Raw genomic sequence first — 25,648 nt, forward strand, 5'->3', positions numbered from 1 at the left:
GTACATGATCTTTGTCTACTTTCTAGATCTGATATCAGTTTGGAGTAATTTTGAGTAGACATAGTACTTTCCAAATTTGGTCTCATTTTGGCCTATTGGCACTTGTAATTAATTAGATCTTTCAGAGGTCTTGTGCCTTATCTTGTTGAGTCTAATATAGCTTCATAGTTGTTGTAACCATCAAAATCAGAAGTCCACTTACACCCTAAATTGGTAAGTGGCCATTGTAATTGCGCTAAATATAAAGTGCCAAATTATGCATTAGGGGGTGTTTATTTGTTTTTCTTTTGCATTTTGGGGGTGCATACATTATTTGATCTCATGGAGTCATGCCAAAAGTGTCACTTTGGTTTAAGATTCACAAATTGACAAAAAGGAACTATCAGAAATGGAGTGCTTTGATGATTGATCATCTAAGAGAACATAAGGATGTGTTTCCTTATCTATATTTAAAGATATTTCCACCTAATACTAATTAGGGAGATTTTTATCTTCTTCTTTACTTTATGTATAACAATATGAGTAAGGAATCATTTGCTCCTCTTTGTAAGGCAAGTAGTCCTCATGACATTTGTATGTGTCTCTAGAAAGCATATGGATATCCATGAGTCCCTTCATTACTAGAGGACATTCCACCTCCAATAACTCTAGTTGTGGTACCTAAAACTCTAGTTGAGATCATACTTCTTGATGCTCCTATTACTTCTACTAATCTAGTTCCAGCCATAGATGCTCTTGATTCAGTGCAGTAGGAAACACCATGTCTTCCTATTTCAACTTTATGGGATGACTTCCTTCCAGACATTGTAGTATTGTTTATGAAGTCTTACATTGAAGATTTGGGAGACATTATTGATGAAATCCATCTTCTCTTTGTTGAGGAGAATTCTTCTTCACTTGTTGTGAGGGAATACTCTAACTCTCAACCACTTGATCTTTCTTTTGAGATTGACATGATTGTGAACACTTCTTTTTAGTAGTTGGAGGAGGACTTTTTTACTTCAAAGGAGATATATCAGTCTTTAAATATTGTATTCTAGTTTCCTCAAACATCATATCTTTTGAGGATTCTTCCTACTAGTTGGGGAGCATTCTCTACTACACCTATGGCAGCACTTCTTCCTACAAGAAGGAGCATCATTCAGTTTCCATGGTGTAGCTTCTTCAATCATCAAGGAGCTTCTTTTATGGGTGTACTTTCCTCATTAAGAGGAGGCTACATTGCTTCTCTTTCCATATCTTCCTATAAGGATAATTCCTTGCATTTGGAGTTTGATTCACTTTCATACATGGACATGTTACCTTGTTTGCCACCTTCTTTTGAGCATCCACCAGATTGGCTTGTGGCATCTACATTCAATAAGGACTTGTCAACATATGAGCAGAATTCAGAGGTAACATACATAGCATACTACATATGGATTCCTAATCCATCTTCCTTCCACAATGGGAAGTATACTTGCACCTATACTTGGTGTATCTTCTTCCTAAATGGAGAAATGTCTTTTGTAGGCATTGAATACTTACTTGTCTTCATGACATCCTTGTAGGAGATTATTCAATATGGGGGGATACCGTCATGTATTTTTCTTATGGGGGATATATGATTGTACATGCATGATGTATGTCATACTAGGGGGGCTTTGATTACTCCATCCTTGCATGCATCTTGTATTTGTTCACCTCTCTTTTTGGAGGAGGTTTTTCCCATGAGGTTTTCCCTCTTTCTCCATTTTTAGAGAGATTGCATTGCATTGGATCACATTGTATGTATTTCATTGCATTTGTACATGGGTACCTAACATGGCCTAGTAGTTGGGACCCACATTACATCTTGTATTTTCATCTAGCTTTTGTTAGCTGAAGTGCATTCCCCTAAGTTGCACTTAAGTAGGGGGGGTGTTGGTGTAAATAAGTATTTACCTTTTACACTTTACTTAAGTTTACTTAGGGTAATGCTTTAGTACATTAGTTGTCATGTAGACACCTAGGAGTTTGCATATTCATCTGAGTTGTCATGTAGACAATGTAGTTGTTTGCACTTTAATTGAGCACATGTTGTCTACTACATCTCTTTATGAGATACACCTTGGTATTCTTATCCTCTCATCATTGCACATATGTTCATGCACAATGGAAGATATTCCACTCTTGGTGGACATGTGCTTACTTTTGATGTTTATCTCTTTGATGACTCCTAGTCATTCTAGTTGCCTTTATATATAGGAAATTCTAGTGTGTATTCATCTAATATCCATTATTATTTTTGATCATTATTGAGATTCTCACTTGATCATCATTAGTCTATCTTGTGCTATCTATTGAGCTTCTTGATCTTGGTATTGAATTATTGCCTTAGGAAAATTTTTACATGTATTATTGTCACTAGATACATATTTTATCTTTTTCTTTTTCTTCTTCTCATCAAGTTCCTTCAATGATACTTTAGCTTTGAAAATAGATTCAATATTCTCAAGTTTTTAATTATCAAAGTTAGATAGCTCAAAAGCAGTGAGTCTACCTACTAGTCCTTCAAGTGATAGATCATTCCTTGGTATGCATCTTCGTTCTTAAATTGCAAAGAATCTAATAGCATATATAGGTAGTAGTGTTCTTAAAACTTTTCTTAACACAATGTCATCATCTATTTTGCCATTAGCTCCTCTTATTGAATTAACAAGTTCTTTTATTCTTGCAACATATTGAGCAATATTTTCACCTTCTTCCATTATTGTGTCATCAAACATACCTTTGAGACTTTCAACTTTGGCTCTAAGAACATTGGTGTCTCCTCTATAGATGGTGGCTAGGACATCCCACATTTTCTTTGCACTCTCAAGACCTTTGATATCGTCAAATTCAACATAACTTAGGACAAAGGCAATTTCCAACATTGCTTGGTTATGTTCTTTCTTCTTTCTCATATCCTCAATAGTTGGGCTCCAGAAGGGTCAACATGCTCAGTGGTAATGGTAGGTTGTGCACGATCTCCAAGTCCTCTAAGGTGTAGCTTCATCAAAATTTTCCATGTAGGAAAGTTATCTCTGTTGAGCTTTGGTACTTCTCCTTTTGACATCTTGATCTTTGTGCTTCTAGTACCTTTAACCTAGTCCTCTTAAGCAGATTGTTCTAATACCATTTGTTGGAATACTTTTAGAATAATTGGGGGGAGGGGTGAGGGGGGTGAATTAGTTATCCAAAGTCTAGTTTTATAATTACTTTTCATAGCTTAGTGAACCCATAAAACATTTACCTTCATGCATGCATCCATAAGATTATGCAATCCCTTAAAAACTTGTAGGTTACTGTCAAATCAACTTGTAAAAATGTGAACATGAAACATAATAGATTCATCAACACACTTGACATAATGATTTACATGGAAACCTAGTTTGGGAAAAATGATCAGTAACATGCTACTCTTTTTCACTCTTCTAAAGTGATGCCTTGTGAAAGGATAACTCTGTTAAAGGTTACAATATCAAATTGTTAAATGTGACCCTATTAAAGGATTTTAATCACCCTTTTAGGAGTGGGACTTGTTAGAGGATGTTAGAAAATTCACTTGGAATGTCACCCGATTAAAGGATTTATAAATGACTATTAGGTCAACCTTAATCCAAAGGAGTTACCCTAGACTGATACAATTGTTAGAGAGTAATAGTAAGACTTGACATGATAACAACTTACAACTTCATTTATAGATTACAAATCACTGTTTCAGTCCTGCATTCTACTTGGCCTTCATACTTTTTAGCTTTGACATCTTGTTCACCCTTCAAACATTCATATCCTTAAGCCTTCTTGCTTAACATGCCAATGCAGTCTCTTCTCTTAGGTCACTTGATGAAGCAAAAAACCTTGAGTTCTTGTCTTCCTTAAGTTCTCACACTTAGCACTTTTTCTTTTGACCAGTCATTCCTATAAATAGGAAATTAAGATCTTTTCATGCTCATTTTCCATCATCCAATTTAGGGTTAGGATAGATCAGGTAGGATATAATGAATCTATCCCACATTTTACATCTCTTCTAAAACCTTATCCTTGAATATTTTTTGAATTTGCCGAAAAATGGTTTACCTTGAATTATGTGCCTCCAGCTCCTCAATCTTATCTTCCACCTGGTTTACAAATTCCAAGAGAACAAACTTGTGATCTTAGATTCATCGATTTCATAATCTTTAAAATAATGTTGCAACTCAACATTATCTAGCTTCTAATGCTCAATACATATTGCATTGCTCAAAATCCTCTATAAAATCACTCAGCACAAACTAAAGTTTAATAGTGCTTGGCATCAACTAAACTTTACTTGACATCCATTGTTCTACTTGGCATACACTAGAATGAACTTTTACTCAGCTCCAACTAATTTTCTGCTCAGCTTGCACTGTCTTTCGTCAACACCTACTCTCCACTTGGTCAAGCTTGGAAAACAACCTTTCTGTAACATGTTAGATTCTAAACTTTCTTAGTGTAACCAGTCTTTGTAACTTTAAGTAGATTACCAATACATCATGTAATCCTTATCTTAACTGATTCTTGTACTTCATTACATAATCATAACTCAACCTTTCCTCTAGGTGCTATTGTTACATCTTTTGATCAAATCCTCTTCATCAATCAACTAAGTGATAGTACTTAAATCATATAAGTAGTTGTCTTACCAACAGATGGCAAGCTTGACATTAGTGACAAAATAATAATTGAAACATGCAATATTCTTCAATAATCTCCTTCTTGTAATCTAATCACAACAATCTCCCTCAACAATGATATTTTTCAATCTGATCTTAATAGGAAGGGACACTCATTGGATAAATGAATATAGAAAACCAAGGCAAATATCAACCCCCCATGACACTTTATCAGAGTAGTGCATGTACAATAGGGCACAAGATATGGTGAATCTCAAGAATACAATAATCTGCATGAGTGTCCTTAGATTACATTGCTCAAATTAGAAGACAAAACAAGGCAAAACAATTGAAGAAAAAATATAGATGTAGTATGTCTTAATGCATTTGTAAGAATTCATACAAATGATGTATAAATAGACCATAAGAGACATAAGATTAATACAATAGATAGTACAAGTCACGGTGAATCATCTAAAGCAATAAAATCTATCCCCAGAAGTGAAACAACCATGATATCCACTAGAATGCAAAAATGCAAAGATTGAATAGAATGTGCTTGGAGAAAAATTTGAGAAAATAACCAACATCACTGAAAAGATCTTAGAAAGACCTTTCCAATGATATAAAGAAATCCCAAATCGGATATCAGATGGTCAAGATATGTCTCCAAGAGTGCAAAAAGAAACTCCTTACTTTTATATCAGAAATGTCCACCAAAAAAATCTAAACTAGAAATTAACTATACCATTGTGACAACCTTAGAACTAGCTTTTTGGGGATATCTCATTTGTGAAAAATAGAGTCTGTATGATTGAGATATGAGAAAAAATGTGAAGGTAGGTCTAAATAGAGGCTAAGGAGGTGGCAGTATGTGCTAATGTAGTATTGATGTGGCACTGATATTAGTATGTAATGAGCCCAAATTTGACAATCAAAAGGCCATCAAGGCAAAAAATGCCAGAAAAATGACTTATACTGATAAAAAATATCCAATCACTGGAAATAAGACAATGTAAAAAATAGTGTTACCAGTAAAAGAGTCAGTGCCAAAAAAAATCCAATGGCCAATGGGCATGCATAGAGGAGTTAGGTACAGGCCCATAGTGATTAGGTAGAGGGTTTTTGAGTTGATGTCATACAAAGGTGAGTTGTAAAAGAAAATATTCTTCACCATAAAAACCACTTCCTGAAAAAAAATCACCAACTATGTGAGACCAAAACAAAATGCCACTATGTGCTGATGGAGACAAATCATTTTCCAATGCAAGCTGTAGATGTTGTGATTGACACTAGGAATGCATAAAAAATATAGTCCAACCAACAAAAGGGTCATTAGTGATGTTGAGAAATGGATAGGTAGGTCGATCAAAGCCTATTGGTGTTGCTGAGCTTTACATCTCCTAAATATGGATGCTCCAAGGTCAACAATCTATTGGACTAGAATGACATCAAAAATGAAATTCCCTCTAATCAAAAAATTATAACAAAAAGTACTACTGCCAAAAACGGAGAACAAGAGCCACCCAAAAAATGTGCTTACCAATCTAATGAAAATCTAAAGTGGCTTCAACGCCCCATAATCAAATGTGTGCCCCATAGTTTTTATTTTGCACAACCTCACTGAAATGAAGATGTGGAGCATAATTATTTTTTGATGTAGCTACTCAAAACATGTGCGCAAGCCAAAAAGAACCTTCTAGTCTAATAAATTTCCAAAAGATTTGTCAAAACTACCAGAAGGGGCATGATAAAAAACTACTAACCAAACCAAAAAACCTCAAAACCATCGTGTGTGAGAAGATCTTGTCAACATAGTACGAAAAAAAGATGATAGATAAGAGAAGGGATGCCAAAGGAGCTTTGAAGTGTAGAGGAGGAGGACAGTGTCATCAGAACCACAGGTGTAGGGCAATGGTGGTGTAGGACATCCATGGTGGTGAGTTGAAACTAATGAATAAACCATGCATTCAAAATCTAAAACATGTGCCAAAACCAAGGTACATCCAATGAAGAGAAAAGATAAGAGGTAAATGTAGGGAAGGAGGAGAAAGATGTCCAATGTGGCCTATTCAGACCACCAATCAATGCAAATAGCTCCCCTAACTATGTAATGGCCCAATCATGTGGCATAATGAGAGACTGAAGTAGTGGATCCCCAAAAAAATGCCTCCAAATCTACCAAAAGTTAAAATCTACCAAGAATCATAAACCAACACAAATCCACCACCAAATAATGCACTAATTTGGCTGTTGCAAACAAGATGAGTGCATATAGGCTAGGAACCTCTAATTGGCATGTCAAGTCTGCCAAAATTAGAAGTTCTAAGCCAAACCCTCTATTTCTTGGCATGATCTCTGTAGTGTATCGACCCCATGGCCTCTTCCTCACTTCGTTGTAGTCACAGGTTGGTGCAGCTACATTGATAGTAGAAAGACCTTCTAAAATCACAGACCAAGTAGTCTTCTATAAAAAATAGGCACCAGTGTCAGGTACCAAATAAAAGAAGGCTTCCTTCACAATAGAGCCTCAAAAAATGTGGACACTAAAGGTGAATGAGGAAGAGGTGGGTAGTTGGGTTCAAAATTCCAATCTGCTTGTTTGGACCATGTAATGGTTTATATGGGTAGGTGGACCAAGAAATGTTGCCTCCAATCTACTAAAGGCTGGTATAACAACCAGTAACCACCCATTCAGGTCCATAAAATATGCCAATGAAAAATGGCTTAAACAAAAGAAAATTGTACTCCCAAAAAATATGCCAACTCCCAAGGTGCTAGCAAAGATTATGAGTAGCATGAGTCCCCCACAGCTCTACTTCCTTCAAAATGCCAAAAGGCTTGCAGTTTTTTTTGACAGAAAATAAAAAGATGTTGCCTCATTTTCTGTGCTCAGGTCAAAACCACCTAGGTGCAAAATTATTTTTGCCTCAGATTTCAACAACGTTCAAACATGACATCTTTTATATGCAAATGGGAGTTTTTGAGTGCTCTAAGCTCAACAATGATTTTTTTTTGGGCTCACAGTGCTTCGAAAAATAGGTCCCCCCAAATTTAATGTAAAACACTTTTGAAAACTTAAATCCTTTGAAAGAGAAAAATATAGATCTGAAAACCAAGCCAAACCTCTCCCAAATAGAATAGGGTCATGAAGTTATGGAGCTTTGATACCATGTTGAAGTTGATGAATATTCAACCCCACAACTCCCAAGAATCACCTACACAAAAACACCTATTACAGAAGAGAGTAGAAAAAAGCTATGGAGGTAGAAATTGCTAGATCCATAGATGAGACATTGTTGATGAGCAAAAAAGTAGATTACAATAATAAAAAGAAAAGTGTCTCAATTCTCAATTGAATGTTTACAATGAGAGATCATCCTTATAAAGGATATCGAAACCCTAAAAAGGTCTAACCTAGGTTGCACCATAATAATCAATAAAATAAATAAATTATTAGATGCCTAAAGTTTAGCTTAAGTGAACTAGAGTTAATTAGAAAATATATAATTACTCTATCATTAAGAACATCTAAAAAAAGTAGTGAAAGAACCATTGTTAGAAATCTCTTTGATGCATACAAATCTATTGGTTCAAAAACATGTACTAAAGATGCTAATACAACTCGATGAGTTCTCACGTCAACCATAATGGAAAATGAAATGAAAAAAAACTCGTATGGTAAAAAAATAAGTAAATCATTAAGGATAAGTAGAACAATGTTAGTCAAAGCCTTTGTGAGGTGAGAGAAAATTGAGAATTCTAATGAGACTTCATTTTAGTTATTCCATGGTAGACTCCTATGTAAGGATAAAATTATTGTTGATGCACTAAGAAAATTAATAGAAACTTTTGGTGTGACAACATAAGGGCTTCACTAAACCAAAAAGATGTTGTCAAAAGATGAATTGTAAAACAAACCGTGAGCCACATGCAAAACATGTTTTGGATACTACTCAAACACAATTTTATGAAATGTTTCTTCAAAGATTTCCTAAAATTAAAGTCAGCCAAAGATTTTTTGAGATGAAAAAACCATTCTACATTATGATAAATCATATACGCACTACATGTTGTTGTAGGGATCATGTTGAGTTTTCTATGCATTATGATGTTTATCGTTATAAATGGTGTACTTTGCATACTAACAAAATATTGCAGGACTGTGGTCTACAATTACCTCCTAAGTCACCAAGAGAATTTTTGGAAGTGTACTATGTAAATGAGATGATGGGTGCATTTATTATAAGACCATGTATTTAAGAGGTTTTTTCCCTCAATGTGGTGGTTTTCAAAAGTTGCATAGATGCTACATCTAGATAGAATGCATGAAATTAGTAAGACACTAGTTTCTTTTGGAAAGTACAAATAAGTTGTATATGGTGTTAAAGACAGAAAATAATTAAAGAGGTGTGATTTAGTGAAAAGTGATGTATGTGTAGCTGATTTTATGAAATTATTTCAAGAGAAAATAGTTTATGACTACATAGGTCATACACATAGAGCTAGATGGTTATATAAGCAATTCAAGTTGTGTAAGGACACTTTTTCCCTTGGGTACAATAGTGTCAGTTGTTGACTTCACTGAATACTATTGTTAGTCAACAAATTGTCCTCCAAGAAAACATGTGCAAATCTGACCCTGAATGCCCAAGTGAGAGGACAAACTAACACCAACATTTAGATAGGTTATCATGGATTGATAACCTTCCTCTAAATTTTTATCGGGTACAGCTCCCCGTGTGAAATATTCAATGAATCAAATGTGAATGCTTTTACCAGAAAGCATAAAAGGATATCAAACATCTACCTATAAATACAGAGTAGGTGCGGGAAAAACTAAACAACTACAAGAAATTAAATGGTAAATGACACAAATTCCATTCACCCTAACAATAGATAGAATCAAGAAACACATTATCCATCTTCTTGAGAAAGTGCAGAAATGAAGATATGGAGATATAACAACATATTTTAGAGAAAACCAAAGTGACACAAAGATCACACTTAGTGGAAAGTAGATTGCTCAAACTCAAAGTTTTAAAAAACAATTAAATCTCAAGTCTCCCTCCTCTGAAAGCATAAAGATGCACTTGCTATTACAATCACCATTAAAGAAAGCTGTAACAAATCAAAACTCTCCTATTGTTAACACACAGTTTAGAATAGGAAAATGAAAACTTGCTTTTCCCTCCAAAAATTCATAAGAAAATGAAATAAAATTGGAGAAACCTCTCCTCCCTGTTGTAGCACAAAGTCTGCAGTCCTTTGGAGAAAAAAAATGGAACCCCTCCCTTACTCTGTTGCTGCTTATTTAATCTGCTCTTTCCCATGGCTTTTCAGTTTCCTAACTGAATCTTGAAAAAACTTTTGTTTTCCCCTTTCTTTTGGTGTTTATATCATTATAAAAATAGTCTTTTATCTTTGAAAATTCATGGCCCTTATGGTATACTCGTGTTGACAAGTGGCATTTGCTAGTGATGAGGTTCTATTATGATTTTGTAACTGTCATTGACAGTTTTGATAGTGCCCCACTCAATCGGTCGTAACTCATTAACCAAGAATGAGTTTAGAAAAATATTTGGTCAGATCATGCATAACTTGATTCTTAGAAACATATCTAAAATTGAGCCAAATCTAATAGTTCTATTGGAAGTTATACCCCCTTGCACTAAGACCCAATTTGATTGTCTAAATTTTGTAACTGATGTTGCTGAGCTAATAGAGGTGCAAAAAGGAACCCATAACTTTTGATCCATAGTTAATATTACAAAAATATTTGGAGACAATTTATAGAACTAGAATTCACAACACATATACAAGATTTAAGTCAGTCCAACTATTAGATTGTGAGATATGACCCCCGCAATATGACTATTTTCTGTCATCACTGTTATTGCTGATCCGGAAGTGGTGCACTCAAGAACCTGTACCTTTTGATCCATATCAGATCTAAAAAAAATATTTGGTGAAGATTTAGAGAAATAGGATTTAAAATACATATCCAAAATTTAGCACAATCAAATTGTTGAATTCTGAGATATGACCCCCAAAATATGACTATTTTTCTGCCATCAGAGAATCTAGGATTTCTTCTGCTTGTATATGTTTGTTCCATTTTAAGATGGATGAATTCTAATGTAAGATCATTGTATGTCCCTTGAGATTGGTTTGTACTTCTAAATACTTTGGTTTCTCAATGTCCAATTCCCATAATCCATTATAATTCTATGCTTTGCCTCAAAAGAATCTTCCATCATGATTGAAGAAATCAACAAAATATTGAATAAGGCTGAACATTGCATTTGGAGACCACCAAATCATCTAAATATTATCATTACCAAGCCCCTAAAATGGATTTTGAGTTTGTAAAACTTCTTATGTAGACTGATATAAAAAATGACAGGTTCTATGCTTTTGAACTTTTGTGATTGAACCCATCGAAATAGATCTTCATCTTGATCTACACTTCTGCTTCCTCTGAAACTGTTATCTGACTGAAATTGAATTATAAGCAGTGATTGGATTTGAGTACTAAGTTGAACATAGATTCTTGACCATTCTAAATTAATCAATTTTCATTTTTGAACCCATTTGAACTGTCAAACCGCTTTGAACTACTTTGAACTTCAGTTCGAAGTGGTTCAAAAACTCTGAATCTGAATTAAATGGTCCTTACACCTCTGCACCAGATAATAGATCTTGAATACATTGAATCTGAAACCTATCTTTGAATCTGTATATTAAAATTTTTGAACCACTTTGCATCTTTAAGCCACTGAACTGATCTCCATCTTGACCTATACCTTTGCACTTTCTCGAAACTGTTGAATTGGCAGAACTTGGACCTAAATGATGAGATTCTGAAATTGTTGAACTAAACCTGCTGAATGAAAAATTTGGACTATTGGATCATTTTGAACTTCTTTGAACTGCTTCAAACTTCAGTTCGAAGTGATTCAAAGAGGTTCAACCTCTGAAACTAAAAGTTTTAAAACTGAGACCACCTTGGGTACTAACAACTATATACTAAACCTCAAAATGAAGTGCAACCAATGTATTACAACTTTGTACAAGTGTCAATTTTTGTACACATAGCATTTATTCATGAAAATGATAGCACAGAGGATGATAGAAAAATATTAAGAGAGTATCACTTCTATATCAGTGATGATTAAACTCATTCATTAGAGTGTGTGTAAGGATATTTTAGAGATTTCTATGAAAATTTGACGGAAAGAGATGAAAGATACAATCAACACATTATATGGTTAGACAATTACACCACATAATTCAAGAATTCAAGGATGTTCTATTGGTTGAGAAGGGTGCATGTGACAAGTGGAGTGCAACACTTTTGAAATTTCATTGAGGTAGGACATAGAAAGGGAAAGCATGATGGTTCTGGAGCATATGTGAAAAGAGCCCTTAGTAGAGAGGAATTAAAGTATGAAGGTGGCACAATATTAGAAAATTATGAAACAATTGTGCAATGGTACAGTTCTACGATGGGACTAGGTAATACAGGTAAGTCTATGGTTTCTAGATATTTTTGGTTAATACATGAATCTAACATTGAAATTTTGTAAGATAACTGTTGTACACTTATTGGATCAAGTGAGATGCATTCATTTCGAAGTTCAAATACAATGTCACCAACTATTCATACTAGAAGGCTTGCATGATTTTCTCTTTGTGTATGCATAATTTATGGGATGAATGTGAATCAAAAGAGTGGGTTGACCAATGGTCTTGTAGACTTTTGCATCCAATTGATTCATATCAACTTCGTACAACACTACAACTCAACTAGGTTGAAGCATCAATGGATTTTGAGCATGTATTTGACCTAGTTGAATTAGGTACTAAGTTATGAATTTAATAATTGGTTAAAATAGATTAATTTCAATTTTTCCATTAACTTATCCTTCTATATAATGCAGGTCATGTATGTGTAGTTATTTCATATGAGAATAATGATGAAGGAACAAATTACTTTTTATGTCGGTGTATAGATCCCAAATAGAAACTAATAGCTGCAGTCATTGATGGTGAGGATATTGAGTACCCAATAGGATCCATCATTGTGACAGGCACATACCTTAGAAGGTACTATATTTTTATCCCCTACCATGAATATCTCTTTAAGTCAACTTGTCATGTATAATGTATTGAAATTTTGACTTTAAATTGTCTTTACAATTAAATGAAGGCACCCCATCAATAAATCTACCACGTGGTTATTTGAGGATTTTGAGACACACAAACATATTCTTCATTACTCTAACCTTATTGTTGCAACAAATATTCAATTGATACTGTATCGTGGTAGGCCTCTTAACAAGTTGTGGAAAGTATGTGAATCTGATTATGGGGTAATACTTGATAGAATAAGGGTTAGAGTTGATCTAAAAGGTTCTTTTGATTGATTGTGTACTATATAGCTGAATCATTCTACATATGGTGGAATAATTTTGAATTTTTTAATATATGTTATGCGAAATATTGCAATTTCACAGTAATGTGCATATTTAGATGCCAAATTTTGTATATAAAAAAGAGAAGACATGTAACATGTGCATATTTGTATGCCATATTTTGTATAAAAATATGATAAGAGATGTCACATTTGCATATTTAGATGCCAAATTTTGTATATAAAAAAGAGAAGACATGTAACGTGTGCATATTTATCTACCATATTTTGTATAAAAATCCAATAAGAGATGTCACATGTGTATATTTAGATACCAAAATTTCTATATAAGAAAGAGAAAATATGTAACATGTGCATATCTGTATGCCATATTTTTTTGTGTGAGTTTGTTGACATCCTTAAAAAAACATTTTAATTATCTTCAACTTATATAGATTTAGGTGGCTGTCCTCTTGCATTTTTCTTCCAAATTTCCCAAAACACTAGGAAAATAAATTATAGATTTGGACACCCATTTGGCTTCTCTACAACATATGAAAAGCTTGGATAGGGTTGTTTTGGACAATGTCCTTGCTGTTACACTATGTCACCCCTTTTAAGGCTTAAAATGGCCCTCTGATTGGCACAAGGCATGATGATGATATTATCATGAAATCAATAGGGTCAATGAAGAGTTAGGGTTAGTGTAAGGAAACTTGCAAAAAAAAAACACTATTCCCACATAACCCATAATAGATCTAAAATGAATATGCAATTAAAATTCACATGCAAGAGAATAAACAACATACCCACAAAATTGTGACACAAGATATACCTTGGGAAACTCTCATTGAGGGAAAAAACCAGCCTCCAAAAGCATCCATCACCATGTATTATTCATCAAAAAACACCATTATAATACAACCATGGAAGCCTTCAATGCCATAGCCACAACCAAGCAATCCATGTGAACAAGCATGACACCACACATCCCATGCCATGCTTTCAAGCTTCACAAATGGTCCCTTAGCTAACTTGTCAAGCCTTGTCCTGCTCGACTCTTTTCTTTTTTTCCTTCTATCTTCTCCACATCAACAAGTACCCTTATGACTGCTTATAATAGTAGCAAGTCCCTCAAAACCACCAAGTGGTATTATATAAAATATGTGCTAAAACCATATGCTACCTAACCCATTGACATCAAATTTAATATTGAAAATTTAATTCTTTTCCCCAATATTAAATAATTACACAAAATATTATCACAATGTTATAATACAACCCATCAAGTATATCCCATTGGAATCTTTACATGTTGCATGTCCATCTAGGTGCAACATTATATAACAAAATAAAATAATACAATACAAGAATATTATGCAATGTGTGCAACACCCATTACCTCAACAATCTACCACTTGTATATATTGCATAGGGTCAATTTGTAGCCACATAAATGAACAAGGGAAAAAACATCCTAACATATCCACCATCATGGATCAAAGTACACTATACACTCCATCCTGGTACGTAGAACAAAATCAAAGTATCTAGCATCTCAAACATGAATGATCTCACCTCCTATTATGCCACTACCATAAAACATACATAGAAGCCATCCCAAGAGAGAGCCACCCAACCTAATACATTAGAAGATCATAAAAACCTGTACCAACTAAAATGCTAAGCTCAAAAAATCTGATCCAAAGGTAATCACATGTATCCATAGTTGTCAAAATATCCATAGCTAAAATAAAACCCATAGCAAGTGTCAAACCTTTCCAACTATCCATACCTCCAAAGGTATACCAAGTGAATCTCACATCATCAACATATCCAATCTATAACCTACAATCACAAGCCTTAAGAGCAATACCTACCACATATATACCAAGAAGCTCCCACTGCAAAAGATAATGTCAAATATATAACCAATCCACTCACACCATCTCAAAGAAGTGAATCCATGTAGTATCAAGGACATCCACAATACATAAACCACTAACTTGCAAGAATAAATCTCACAAAAAATCTCCAATAGTCTCTCAAGCTCTCCACAACCAACATAGGAAAGAGATAAATTAATAACCATGTCGTCTCTCATGTGAGATACATGAGCACAAACTAGTGATCACAATCTCTAACCAATCTCAAATCCAATGTAAGAAAAACTAGACATCCAAGAAGATAACCAAGATCAAAGAAAAACTATGCAAATCATATCCTATATCATGTCCTTCTACACACACCTCTAGATGTAAACTATGCAAGTATGATCTCCTCTAAAAAAACCACAACCAAGAAGCTGTTAGGATAAACCACGGACATAAAATAAAAACTACATGCAAATATAACCAATAACAAAAAATAATAGATCACACAAAAATGAACACAAGGCACCAAGATTTAACGTGGTTCACCCAATCCTTGGGCTATGTCCACCAAATAGCAAGTCCGATCTTATTACAATCTAGTGATTACAACCTGATTACAATCCATAATCCCTTACAGCTCAATACCATTGCAAGAACCAATTTTGCATCACAACATAATAAAAAATACCCAACCCTAAACCCTTTTATACAAGTATTAAACCACTTTAGGGTTATAACATGTCGGCCATAATTAGCCATAACTTTAGTGGTGAATCTACAAATGGCAAATAGTACCAAAACGATTGGCAAATAGTACCAAAACAATTGGCAAATAGTACCAATTTTTTTTTTTTTGGGGTGATGCCTTGAACCCCACTAATTATGAAGTATGTATAGTTCTTTCCTGATTAGTCACCACAATCTAACAATCTCTCACTTGGTGATTGATCAGGCTCCACACTAAACAACAATCTCCCACTTGGAGACTGATCTTGTAGCAATACCACTACCACATGGGGCTTCCACTGGATCAAACCACCCTAGACTCTGTTGTTCTTTTATTCATGTTCAGTCTAAAAGACTAACTGAAGCTGAAGAGGAGTTCAACTTCTCCCTTATTACAACCTTTGTCAACATATCTGCTAGATTGTCATTGGTATGTATCTTCTCCAGCTTTAATTGTCCATCCTCCAAAACTGACATCCTGACTTCTAATAATTTTTAGATTTTCAAAATCCCAAAGCCTATAACCAAATTCATTAATGCCATATCCAACAAAGACACATTTATTTCATTTAGCTTCTAGATTGGTTCTATTTTCAGAGTCTATATGAGCAAAAGCTTCACAACTGAAGGTCTTGAGAAAAGAATAACTCACCTTCTTACTAGTCCATGCTTCCTCTAGAATACCACAACCCAAAGGAGTAGAGGAACCTCTATTAATCAAATATACTATAGTATTGATATCCTCCACCCACATGTGTAAGGGCAACCTAGCATGCAACCTCATGCTCCTTGCGCGCTCCATTATAGTCCTATTCATGCGTTCAGCCACTCCATTTTCTTGTAGAGTCCTTGGAATAGTTTTTTGTCTATGAATACCATTAGTGGAGCAATAATCTTCAAATTTATGACTACAATATTCACCACCATTATCAGATCTAAGACATTTTAATTTCTTACTAGTCTCATTTTCAACCAAGCATTTCCATCTCTTAAAAGTTTGAAATACATCAGATTTTTGTCTAAGGAAATAAACCCATACTTTTCTAGTTGCATCATCAATAAATGTAACATAATAATGAGAGCCACCAAGGGAAGATACCTGAGCTAGTCCCCATACATCTGTATGCACAAGCTCTAATTTTTTCTTTTTTTTTTCCTTCCCAGTCTTTACAAAACTCACTCTCTTTTGTTTTCCATACACACAACTTTCACAAAAATCCATATTAACACATTTCAGACCTAGTAAAACTTTTTTTGAATGAAGTACTTTCATACCTTTCTCACTCATGTGCCCAAGTTTGTTGTGCCATAGCGCTGTATCAAAATCTACAACAACTATTTGTTCTCCCTACTCAACTGCAACAATTGTTCTTGAACATTCATTTTTCTCTAAAACAATCAAAGTAGTAGGAACAATATGACCTGTACAAAGATATAAGGTGCCTACTTTCACACCTTTTTCTGCTGCAAGGGAACCTTTTGAAACCTTCCAATTTGTATCATTAAAAGTAACTACACAACCCTCATCACCGAGTTGCTCGACTGAAATTAAATTTCTACTCAACCTTGGAACATGTCTTACCTCATGTAGTAGCCAATGATTCCCATTCTGCAACTTAATCTTAATTTTTCCCTTTCCAACAATCTGACAGGGTTCATTATCCCCCAAATAAACAAGCCCAAAATCCCCTTGGACATAATCAATGAAATAAACTCTATGAGGTGTAGCATGAAATGAAGCACCAGAATCTAAAACCCATGAATCATCAACACTCTCTAAAGACAGAAGCAAAAAATCCTCTTCGGATTTGTTACTTACCACATTTGCCTCCTTGTCTCCATCTGATTTATCTCCTTCATTTTTCTTTCGATTCCAACAATCTTTCTTTTTGTGCCTTGTTTTTCCATAGTACCAGCAATCATTTGGTCCTCTCGATTGAGACCTCCTCCCCTTTGACTTTCCTCTTGATTTCTCATGATTTCCAGAGTTACTTCCTCTTTTAGTCATTCTACCCTTGCTTTGTGCATTCAAAGCACTTCCTGATGTAGATCCACCTGAGGATTTCCTATGAGTTTCCTCACTCAAAACAACATCGATCACATCATCATATTTTAGGGTACTAGATCCAGGAATAGAATTACTCACCACCATTACCAAGCCATTCTAGCTTTCAGGGAAAGAATACAAAATCAAGAGAGCCCTAATTTATTCATCAAAATTGATACCCACAGAAGATAACTGACTAGTAATAGTATTAAACTCATTTAAATAATCTACAATAGATCCACCTTCTACCATTTTCATATTAAATAAATGCTTCATGAGAAATACCTTGTTTGAAGCGAAGGGCTTTTCATATAGTGTCGCTAGGGTTTTCATCAAATCTTTTGTCGTCTTTTCTTTTGTAATATTAAATGCCACCGATGGTGCCAAGCATAACTAAATGCTTATGAGTGCCTTTCTGTCCAAAACATCCCATTCAATCTCTGACATAGTTCCCTGATTCTTGACTTTGCCTTCCAAAGGCTTCCATAAATCCTTCTGATATAGATAGTCTTCCATTTTCATCTTCCATAATTGGAAGTTCTACCTATTAAACCTATCAACCCTTAGCTTACTCTCATCTACCATTGCTCCCACTCAACCGTGAGACTCCCACTTAACCATGAGACTTTCCTACGGAGGATAACTAAAAGACAACCTCGCTCTGATACCACTTGTTAGGATAAACCACAGACAGAAAATAAAAACTACATGCAAATATAACCAATAAAAAATAATAATAGATCACACAGAAATGAAAACAAGGCACCAAGATTTAATGTGGTTCACCCAATCCCTAGGCTACGTCCACCAAATAGCAAGTTCGATCTTCTTACAATCCAGTGATTACAACCTGATTACAATCTGCAAGCCCTTACAGCTCAATACCACCACAAGAACCAATTTCGCATCACAACATAATGAAAAATACCCAACCCTAAACCCTTTTATACAAGTATTAAACCACTTTAGGGTTATAACATGTCGGCCATAATTAGCCATAACTTTAGTGGCGAATCTACGAATGGCAAATAGTACCAAAATGATTGGCGAATAATACCAATTTTTTTTTCCCGAGGCGATGCCCCGAACCCCACTAATTATGAAGTATCTATAGTACTTTCCTAATCAGTCACCATAATCTAACAGAAACCTCAACAATACCCAAATCATACCGTATAACTAATCATGGATGTAAGCCTCTCACAAGAAGATCAACTCATAAACCATTCCTAATCCAAGGAATATGCCCAATATAAAAACATCTTCCAAACTCAACTAACATAAAAACATATGAAAAATGGAGATAAGAAATGCTAATCCACCTCTCCAAAGAATCCTCTAGAACTAACTCATGTACCATAGCTCAATATCCATATCCATGAAAGACGAGTATACATATAATGCACCTGAGAGAAACAATGGGCTATACCTCTCAAGTAGAAAACTGTTGAGTAGGCCAAGAGTGCAGAATCAGAATTCTTGTCAAGATATCCAAGTCTCCAACCAAGATTCATCTAAGAAAAATCTCCTCTCAAGTCCATATCAGGTGAATTCCCCTTGGACTTCTTGTTGAAACCATCATTTGTCCCAACAAATACTTCTCTAATCCAAGAGAAATCAGCATCACCACTGTCTCTAAGTATCCATAAGAACCTATAACCAATCAATCCATGCAGCTCCAAATGCAACATATCAATATCATGAAGTATCCAACTTATGATCAATGTACTCAATACAAAAAACTCAACCAAGATAATTGCCAAAGTTCCAACCATGGCCTCAGGAACATAAACATGACAACATGATCTAACCATCTCATCCAAAGTGATAACATGCTCCATATGAACATATTCTAATATGTCACAAATCTAAACATGTATTAAGAGTATACCATGACATAAAAATGAAACCATCCTAACACCAATAATATCATGTCAAATGAAAGCATAAACCACACCTTTACCAAGAACTCTAGTAGTCCTCAAGATGCAACCATCTCAACACACATTGAAGAAAACTAACTCCACATACTGTGAAGAACCGTCTCCACACACCATGAAGATAATCAAGTCCTCAAGATCTAACCATCTTCACACACCATGAAGATAACAAGTACACCATGCAAATGTTAAAGATGCTTCTACAACAACATGAGCTCCTCAAAAAAAACAAAATAACCATGATCCTCAACCAAGATGATATACCACCATAACCAAATTAGGAATCCAAACCAATTAACATCTAGGGTGTACCTCTATATCCAACCATGTCATGTAAAAATCTATGGCATCATGATCACATCCATGAATCAAGCATCTAACTCTCAAAATGTCTAACCTGTTAGCATAAAATAGTCAACCACAATCCTCCACCATGACTGTCCTTGGTAGCAATATCTCATCCCTTATATATAAAGAAAAATTAGCAAATCATGTGACTTAGGGTATAGAAAACCCAAATCCAAGACACCAATCTAAATATGCATCAATAATGAAAGATCAACAAGTAAAGAGAACCCATAACCAAGCTATAAATGCAACTTGTAAATATAGATTGCTTACAACACTGCACAACTTGTAGACCCAACAAGTCATCATATATATCCAAACCAAAAACTGATAACCATATCACCATAAGAACAATCTGAAATATGAACTAAGTATACAATGACATAAAATTCAACTATATACAATGTCATAAACTCATAATGTTACCATAGTCAATATATACCATAAATTGTTTAGATCAATATATCACAAAGTAGACCATGCCAAACCAACACCAAATCTGAACCAATGTGTAGAGCTCTCGAAGAGATTTTCATTGCCTAATTGATCTCCAAAATCTGACTTTATATGCCTAATTTATGCCCTGATTTATGCTCAAAATAACTAACATTTGACTTTTAGGCTCTTAAAACCTAAAAAAATATCAATATCATAGAACCAAACCTACAAAAAATTGTAGTTCTCTTAATTAGCTTTCCAACGCCTATAAGAAGTTTGAAATCTGATATCCTAAGAGAAAGTTATGGTCATTTTACTAAGACAATCTTTTTACCATTTTCACTGCAAATTTTGTTGACGAAAACTTTCAATGAGATTAAATTTGACAGCCATCATGGGATGAAATGAAAAAAACTACTTCATTTCTTCTGAACATGGCCAAACTAGGGCATATTATATATCAAAATTTATGGAAACATCAAACCAGATCCAATGATGATGTCTATTTTTACCAAGGAGCTCATTTCTGCAAGCTCCCCCTAAAATCCTCGTTTAAGTGAAACATCTAAAAAATTCTTTTGTCTAAAAATTTCACATGCCCAAAATCTACCAATAGCCCATCACTATAGCAAATCCAAAACCCCCAGATTTACAATAAAAACTCATATATCTTGCCCTTTCTTTTATCTGCTCATGCATTCCTATGGATTCAATCTAGGGTTACAATAATAAAACCATAGCTTTGATACCACTTGTAAGGGAAACTTGCAACAAAAAATATAACCATTTCCACATAACCCATAATAGATCTGAAATAAATATATAATTAAAATTTGCATGCAAGAGAGTTGACAACATACCTATAGAACTGTGACACAAGATATACCCTAGGAAACCCTCATTGAGGAAAAAACCCAGTATCCAAAAGCGTCCATCGCCATGTATTATTTAGCAAAAAACACCATTACAATAAAACCATGGAAGTATTTAATGCCATAGCCACAACCAAGAAATCCATGTCAGCAAGCATGAATCCACACATCCCATGCCATGCTTCCAAGCTTCACAAGTGGTCCCTTGGCTAACCTGTCAAGCATTGTACCGCTCAACTTGTTCCTCTTTTGCCTTCTATCTTCTCCACACCAACCACCACCCTTGTGGCTTCTTATATAGTAGCAAGTCCCACAAAATCACCAAGTAGGATTACATAAACCATATGCTACCTAACTCATTGACTGCACATATAATATTGGAAATTTAATTCTTTTTCCCAATATTAAATAATTACATGAAATATTATCACAATGTTACAATATGAACCATCATGTATATCTCATGGGAATCTTTAAATGTTGCATGTCCATCTAGGTGCAACATTACATTATAAAATAAAATAATACAATATAACAATATTATGTAATGTGTCAAAACCCATTATCTCAATAGCTAGGTTTTTACCATAGGTAAGGTTTCTGGTTAAGTTTAAGGCAGGGTCAATTAAAATTGCAAAAGTTGCTCAATCAACTTTTTGAGAAACTTTGAAACTTTTGAGCAATTTTTACTCTTGACATCTTTTGGTCGAATGGTCCATTTAGGACTATTCTAGGATGTAAGTTAAGATTCCTAGGACGTATTAAACTAATACCTCAATTTCCCATCCCTAACAAATTTTAGCCTATTCAACAACTTTTGGTTCATTGAGCAACTTTTGACCAACTTAGGACCTAATCGACAATTTTTCCTTTTCATAGCAATCCATAGCTGCTTTGTTAGCTTGAGTTTGTCAAGTTTAGGCTAGGAACAACCTTATTTCAGCTGCAATTTCCCTTCAATGATATTGACCACACTTAATGGAAGTGCCCCTAAGGGTCTCTAAGTACCATCAGGCTATGATCTTTGATCAAGCATTTCTCTGAGCTTTTGCAAGGTATTAACAAACTGTCAGGTGCTATGAGATTGCATTATCTATCCCTACAACAACCTATCTCAATTTTTAGAGATTCAACTTTGTTTTGATTTGGCATCCATATCTCGTCTATTTCCAAGAGTTGCATCATTTTTTAATTAAAATGAGTAAGGTTGTGTTTATTTCAAACCGTTGGTCCTAGGATCAAATCATCTACTCCGTTAGCTTTAGTTGGTGGGGATTAGGCTAGGACCAACCTCCTTTTAGCCACAATGTGTTAAAAATAGGAATTATTGTTGGGGGAAGGGGGGGGGGGGGGGGTGTTTGAATAGAAAATGTGACCTATTGGGAGCATGAATCAACAAAAAAACATTAGTTAAAGACCTGAAATCAAAACATGTAATAAGAATTCATCAAATGAAAGAAAACTAAACTAATGCTTGCTTGAGTTTTGCAACTCAAAGCAGCCAACGAATCAAGTCTTCCAACCACCTCTACAACTCAATAAAGGTACCCATGAGAGGCCTTGTTGGTGTGTTAAGATGGAGGGTATGTTTGGTGTGCTCTCTCGAACACAACAATGGAGTGAATCTCTTGAGTGAATGTGCAAATGTGAGTGAGTATGCAATATGATCTTAAACTACATGAAATGAAGAATACTTCAAGAAATGGCTATGGAGAAAGCCATACTTGAAAACATTCAATGGTGAAAATATGAAATCCAAAAAAGAAACTAACAAGATATGCAACCTAAATTAACAAGTAAATGCAAAGGACATGTAAATGCAAAGGCAAACTAGCTAAACCATGCAAATGCAAAGATAAACCAGCTACCAAATGGTTAGTATTCTCCTAAAAATCTCTATGAAAACTCAAACTACAATGAAAACCCTAGCATGAAAACTCAAAACTCAAAATGGCATGGTAACAATTCAATAATAGGAGATGCCAAATGCTTGAGACAAGGCCTCTATTTATAGGCTTGAGGGAGCACTTGGTGAGGTGGCATCCATGTAGGTGTCACATAAGGTGACATGCAAGCCATGCAAATGGTCAAGAATTCAAAGTTTGCTCACACATGTGTGAGAAAACTTGAGAAGAAGAGTGGGAGACAAGAGTGTGTAGGCATGCCATCTCACACATGTGTGAGCACACTCTTAGGCTAATGAGGGGGATTAGGGAGATGATTAGGAATGATTAAGCAAGATTAGAGAAGAATTAGGCTTAAGAGGATGAAAATGATGGTTATAGGCTAGGCTCTAGGTTAGGCTTAAGATTAAATTAAATGAAATTTAATTTAATCATGAGTTTAGAGGAATTAATAGGATGTGAGGATTTAAATAAATAAAATTTATTTAAAAATGGGGAAACATGGAGGATCATGTGTTAAATTAATTTAACACATTAAGGCTAGAAGTATTTAAATTAGATTTAAATACTTAAGAGAATAAAATCATTTAATTAAAATAATTTAATTAAATAAGTAGCGAAATGTGACCAATATAATTAATTAATTAATTAATAATTAACTACAATGTCACGGGTAATATTAAAATTAATTAATATAGTGTTTAGGGACGATTTTAAGCGTCTACATTAGTAATCTACAAAACTTGATCTCCAACTAGATATCATTTCTTACTTTAAACCATATATAACAAAGTAATAAAGTAATGCTCAATAATAACAATAACCATGCACAAAAATAACTCATAACACCATATTTTGTTTACTAGGGAAAACCCTAATGTGGATGATACCCACTAGATAATATACTGATATATAAATTCCTTGTTAGAGGATGGAGTCCATTAGTAGTCAATGAGAAAATTAAATATAGAGAGTCCATGTTAGGAGACTTTGAATCCCTATTAGGAGATTCCAACCTTGTTAAGAGTTGTGCCAACCCTGTTAAGAGTTGTAGTATAGTAGATGCAAGATAAGCCCATTGCCAAAACATGCAATTCCAATTACAAGAAGAGCTTTTTGGAAATATATGATAGGCTAAGTTACTGAGAAGGGAGGGGTGAGTTAGTAACCAATAAAACTTAATATTTATTTACTAATTAATCCTTTATGTGTATTATGATATAATTGCATGCATGAAAAATTGAAAGCATTAAAACATTCATAACACTTTAACACACAATATGGTGACCCAAAAACCTTCCAAATAGAAAGTAAAATTGGGGTGGGGATGATACCCACAAGCTTTAGTACTGCAATATAAAGTTGGCTTGTTAAGGTTTACAATGATCACTTCTAATGATCTACCCTGTTAGGAGCAATAAGGACTACTAGGTCTACCTTGCAAAAGTATTTACAAACAAACTATGAAGTATACACTTGGTAAATAGATTTACAAAAGATTGTTAAGTCTACCTTATGAAAGGATTTAACTATTCCACCTATTAGGATGAACTAGTGGCTGATCTCTGATCTGCAACTTGATTCACTAAATGGGATCCATTTGAGTGTAATGATCACCTTGCTATAATAGATAAATCTTTGCTACTCCTTATGCTACTATAGCCTTTTACTTCACACTTCTATTCTTTGTATGTCACATCTAATAATCTTATTTTTAACCTTTTGATGTGATACAATACATTACATATATACCAATCCAAATTACAATTCATCAAAGTCAGCTACAATACAAGTTTCACCAAAATACACAAAGTTGGCCCAATTGTAGGTACTCGGGTTATGAAGACAAACTCATTGAGGTTATAATAGTTGGCATCCATTGTCAATGCTTGAAATTTTTATGCACTCGATAGACATAGAAGCTCAGTCCATACTAATCACTTCTAAGTAGTCTAAATTTGGTCTGTATTGGTGACTTGGTGAACACTACGAAACTTGACATATAAATTGAATCACTTGATTCACACTGCATAGCTCAGTCAACACTATTACTATGAGCTTAGTATAAACTGAATCACTTGGTTGACATTATGTGGCTCAGTCAATTCTGGATTCACAATGTTGAATTTGCAAACTTGGTAACCATTGTAGAACTTAGTTTGTACTGAGAAACTCAATAAACACTAAGAAGCTCAGTTTACATTGACAATCACCAACTTAGTAGAAACTGCTTTGTACAAATTGAATATTGTTTCTGGTACTCAGAAGCAATTGTAGAACTTGGTAGAGCTTGAATTACTTGGTTAACACTGTTAACTGTACAATAAGCTTGATAGATACTAACAATTTGAATAAGTGTATGTCACTAATCAAGAAACTTGACTGAAATGTCAATAGAGATCATTTCCCAAATAAGTAATCAGACTTATGGAATATAGATTCTTTC

General features: G+C 34.5%; 1 pseudogene; it reads left to right on the forward strand.

Moving 5' to 3' along the window:
• Window positions 1–12,145: 12,145 nt before the first annotated feature.
• Window positions 12,146–25,648, forward strand: part of LOC149537672 (monooxygenase 2-like) — a 40,087-nt pseudogene continuing 26,584 nt past the window's right edge.

The sequence above is a fragment of the Cupressus sempervirens genome, chromosome 9 (genome assembly GCF_028749045.1).
Source record: "Cupressus sempervirens isolate cs-2001-9-10 chromosome 9, ASM2874904v1, whole genome shotgun sequence".
NCBI classification, from domain to species: domain Eukaryota; kingdom Viridiplantae; phylum Streptophyta; class Pinopsida; order Cupressales; family Cupressaceae; genus Cupressus; species Cupressus sempervirens.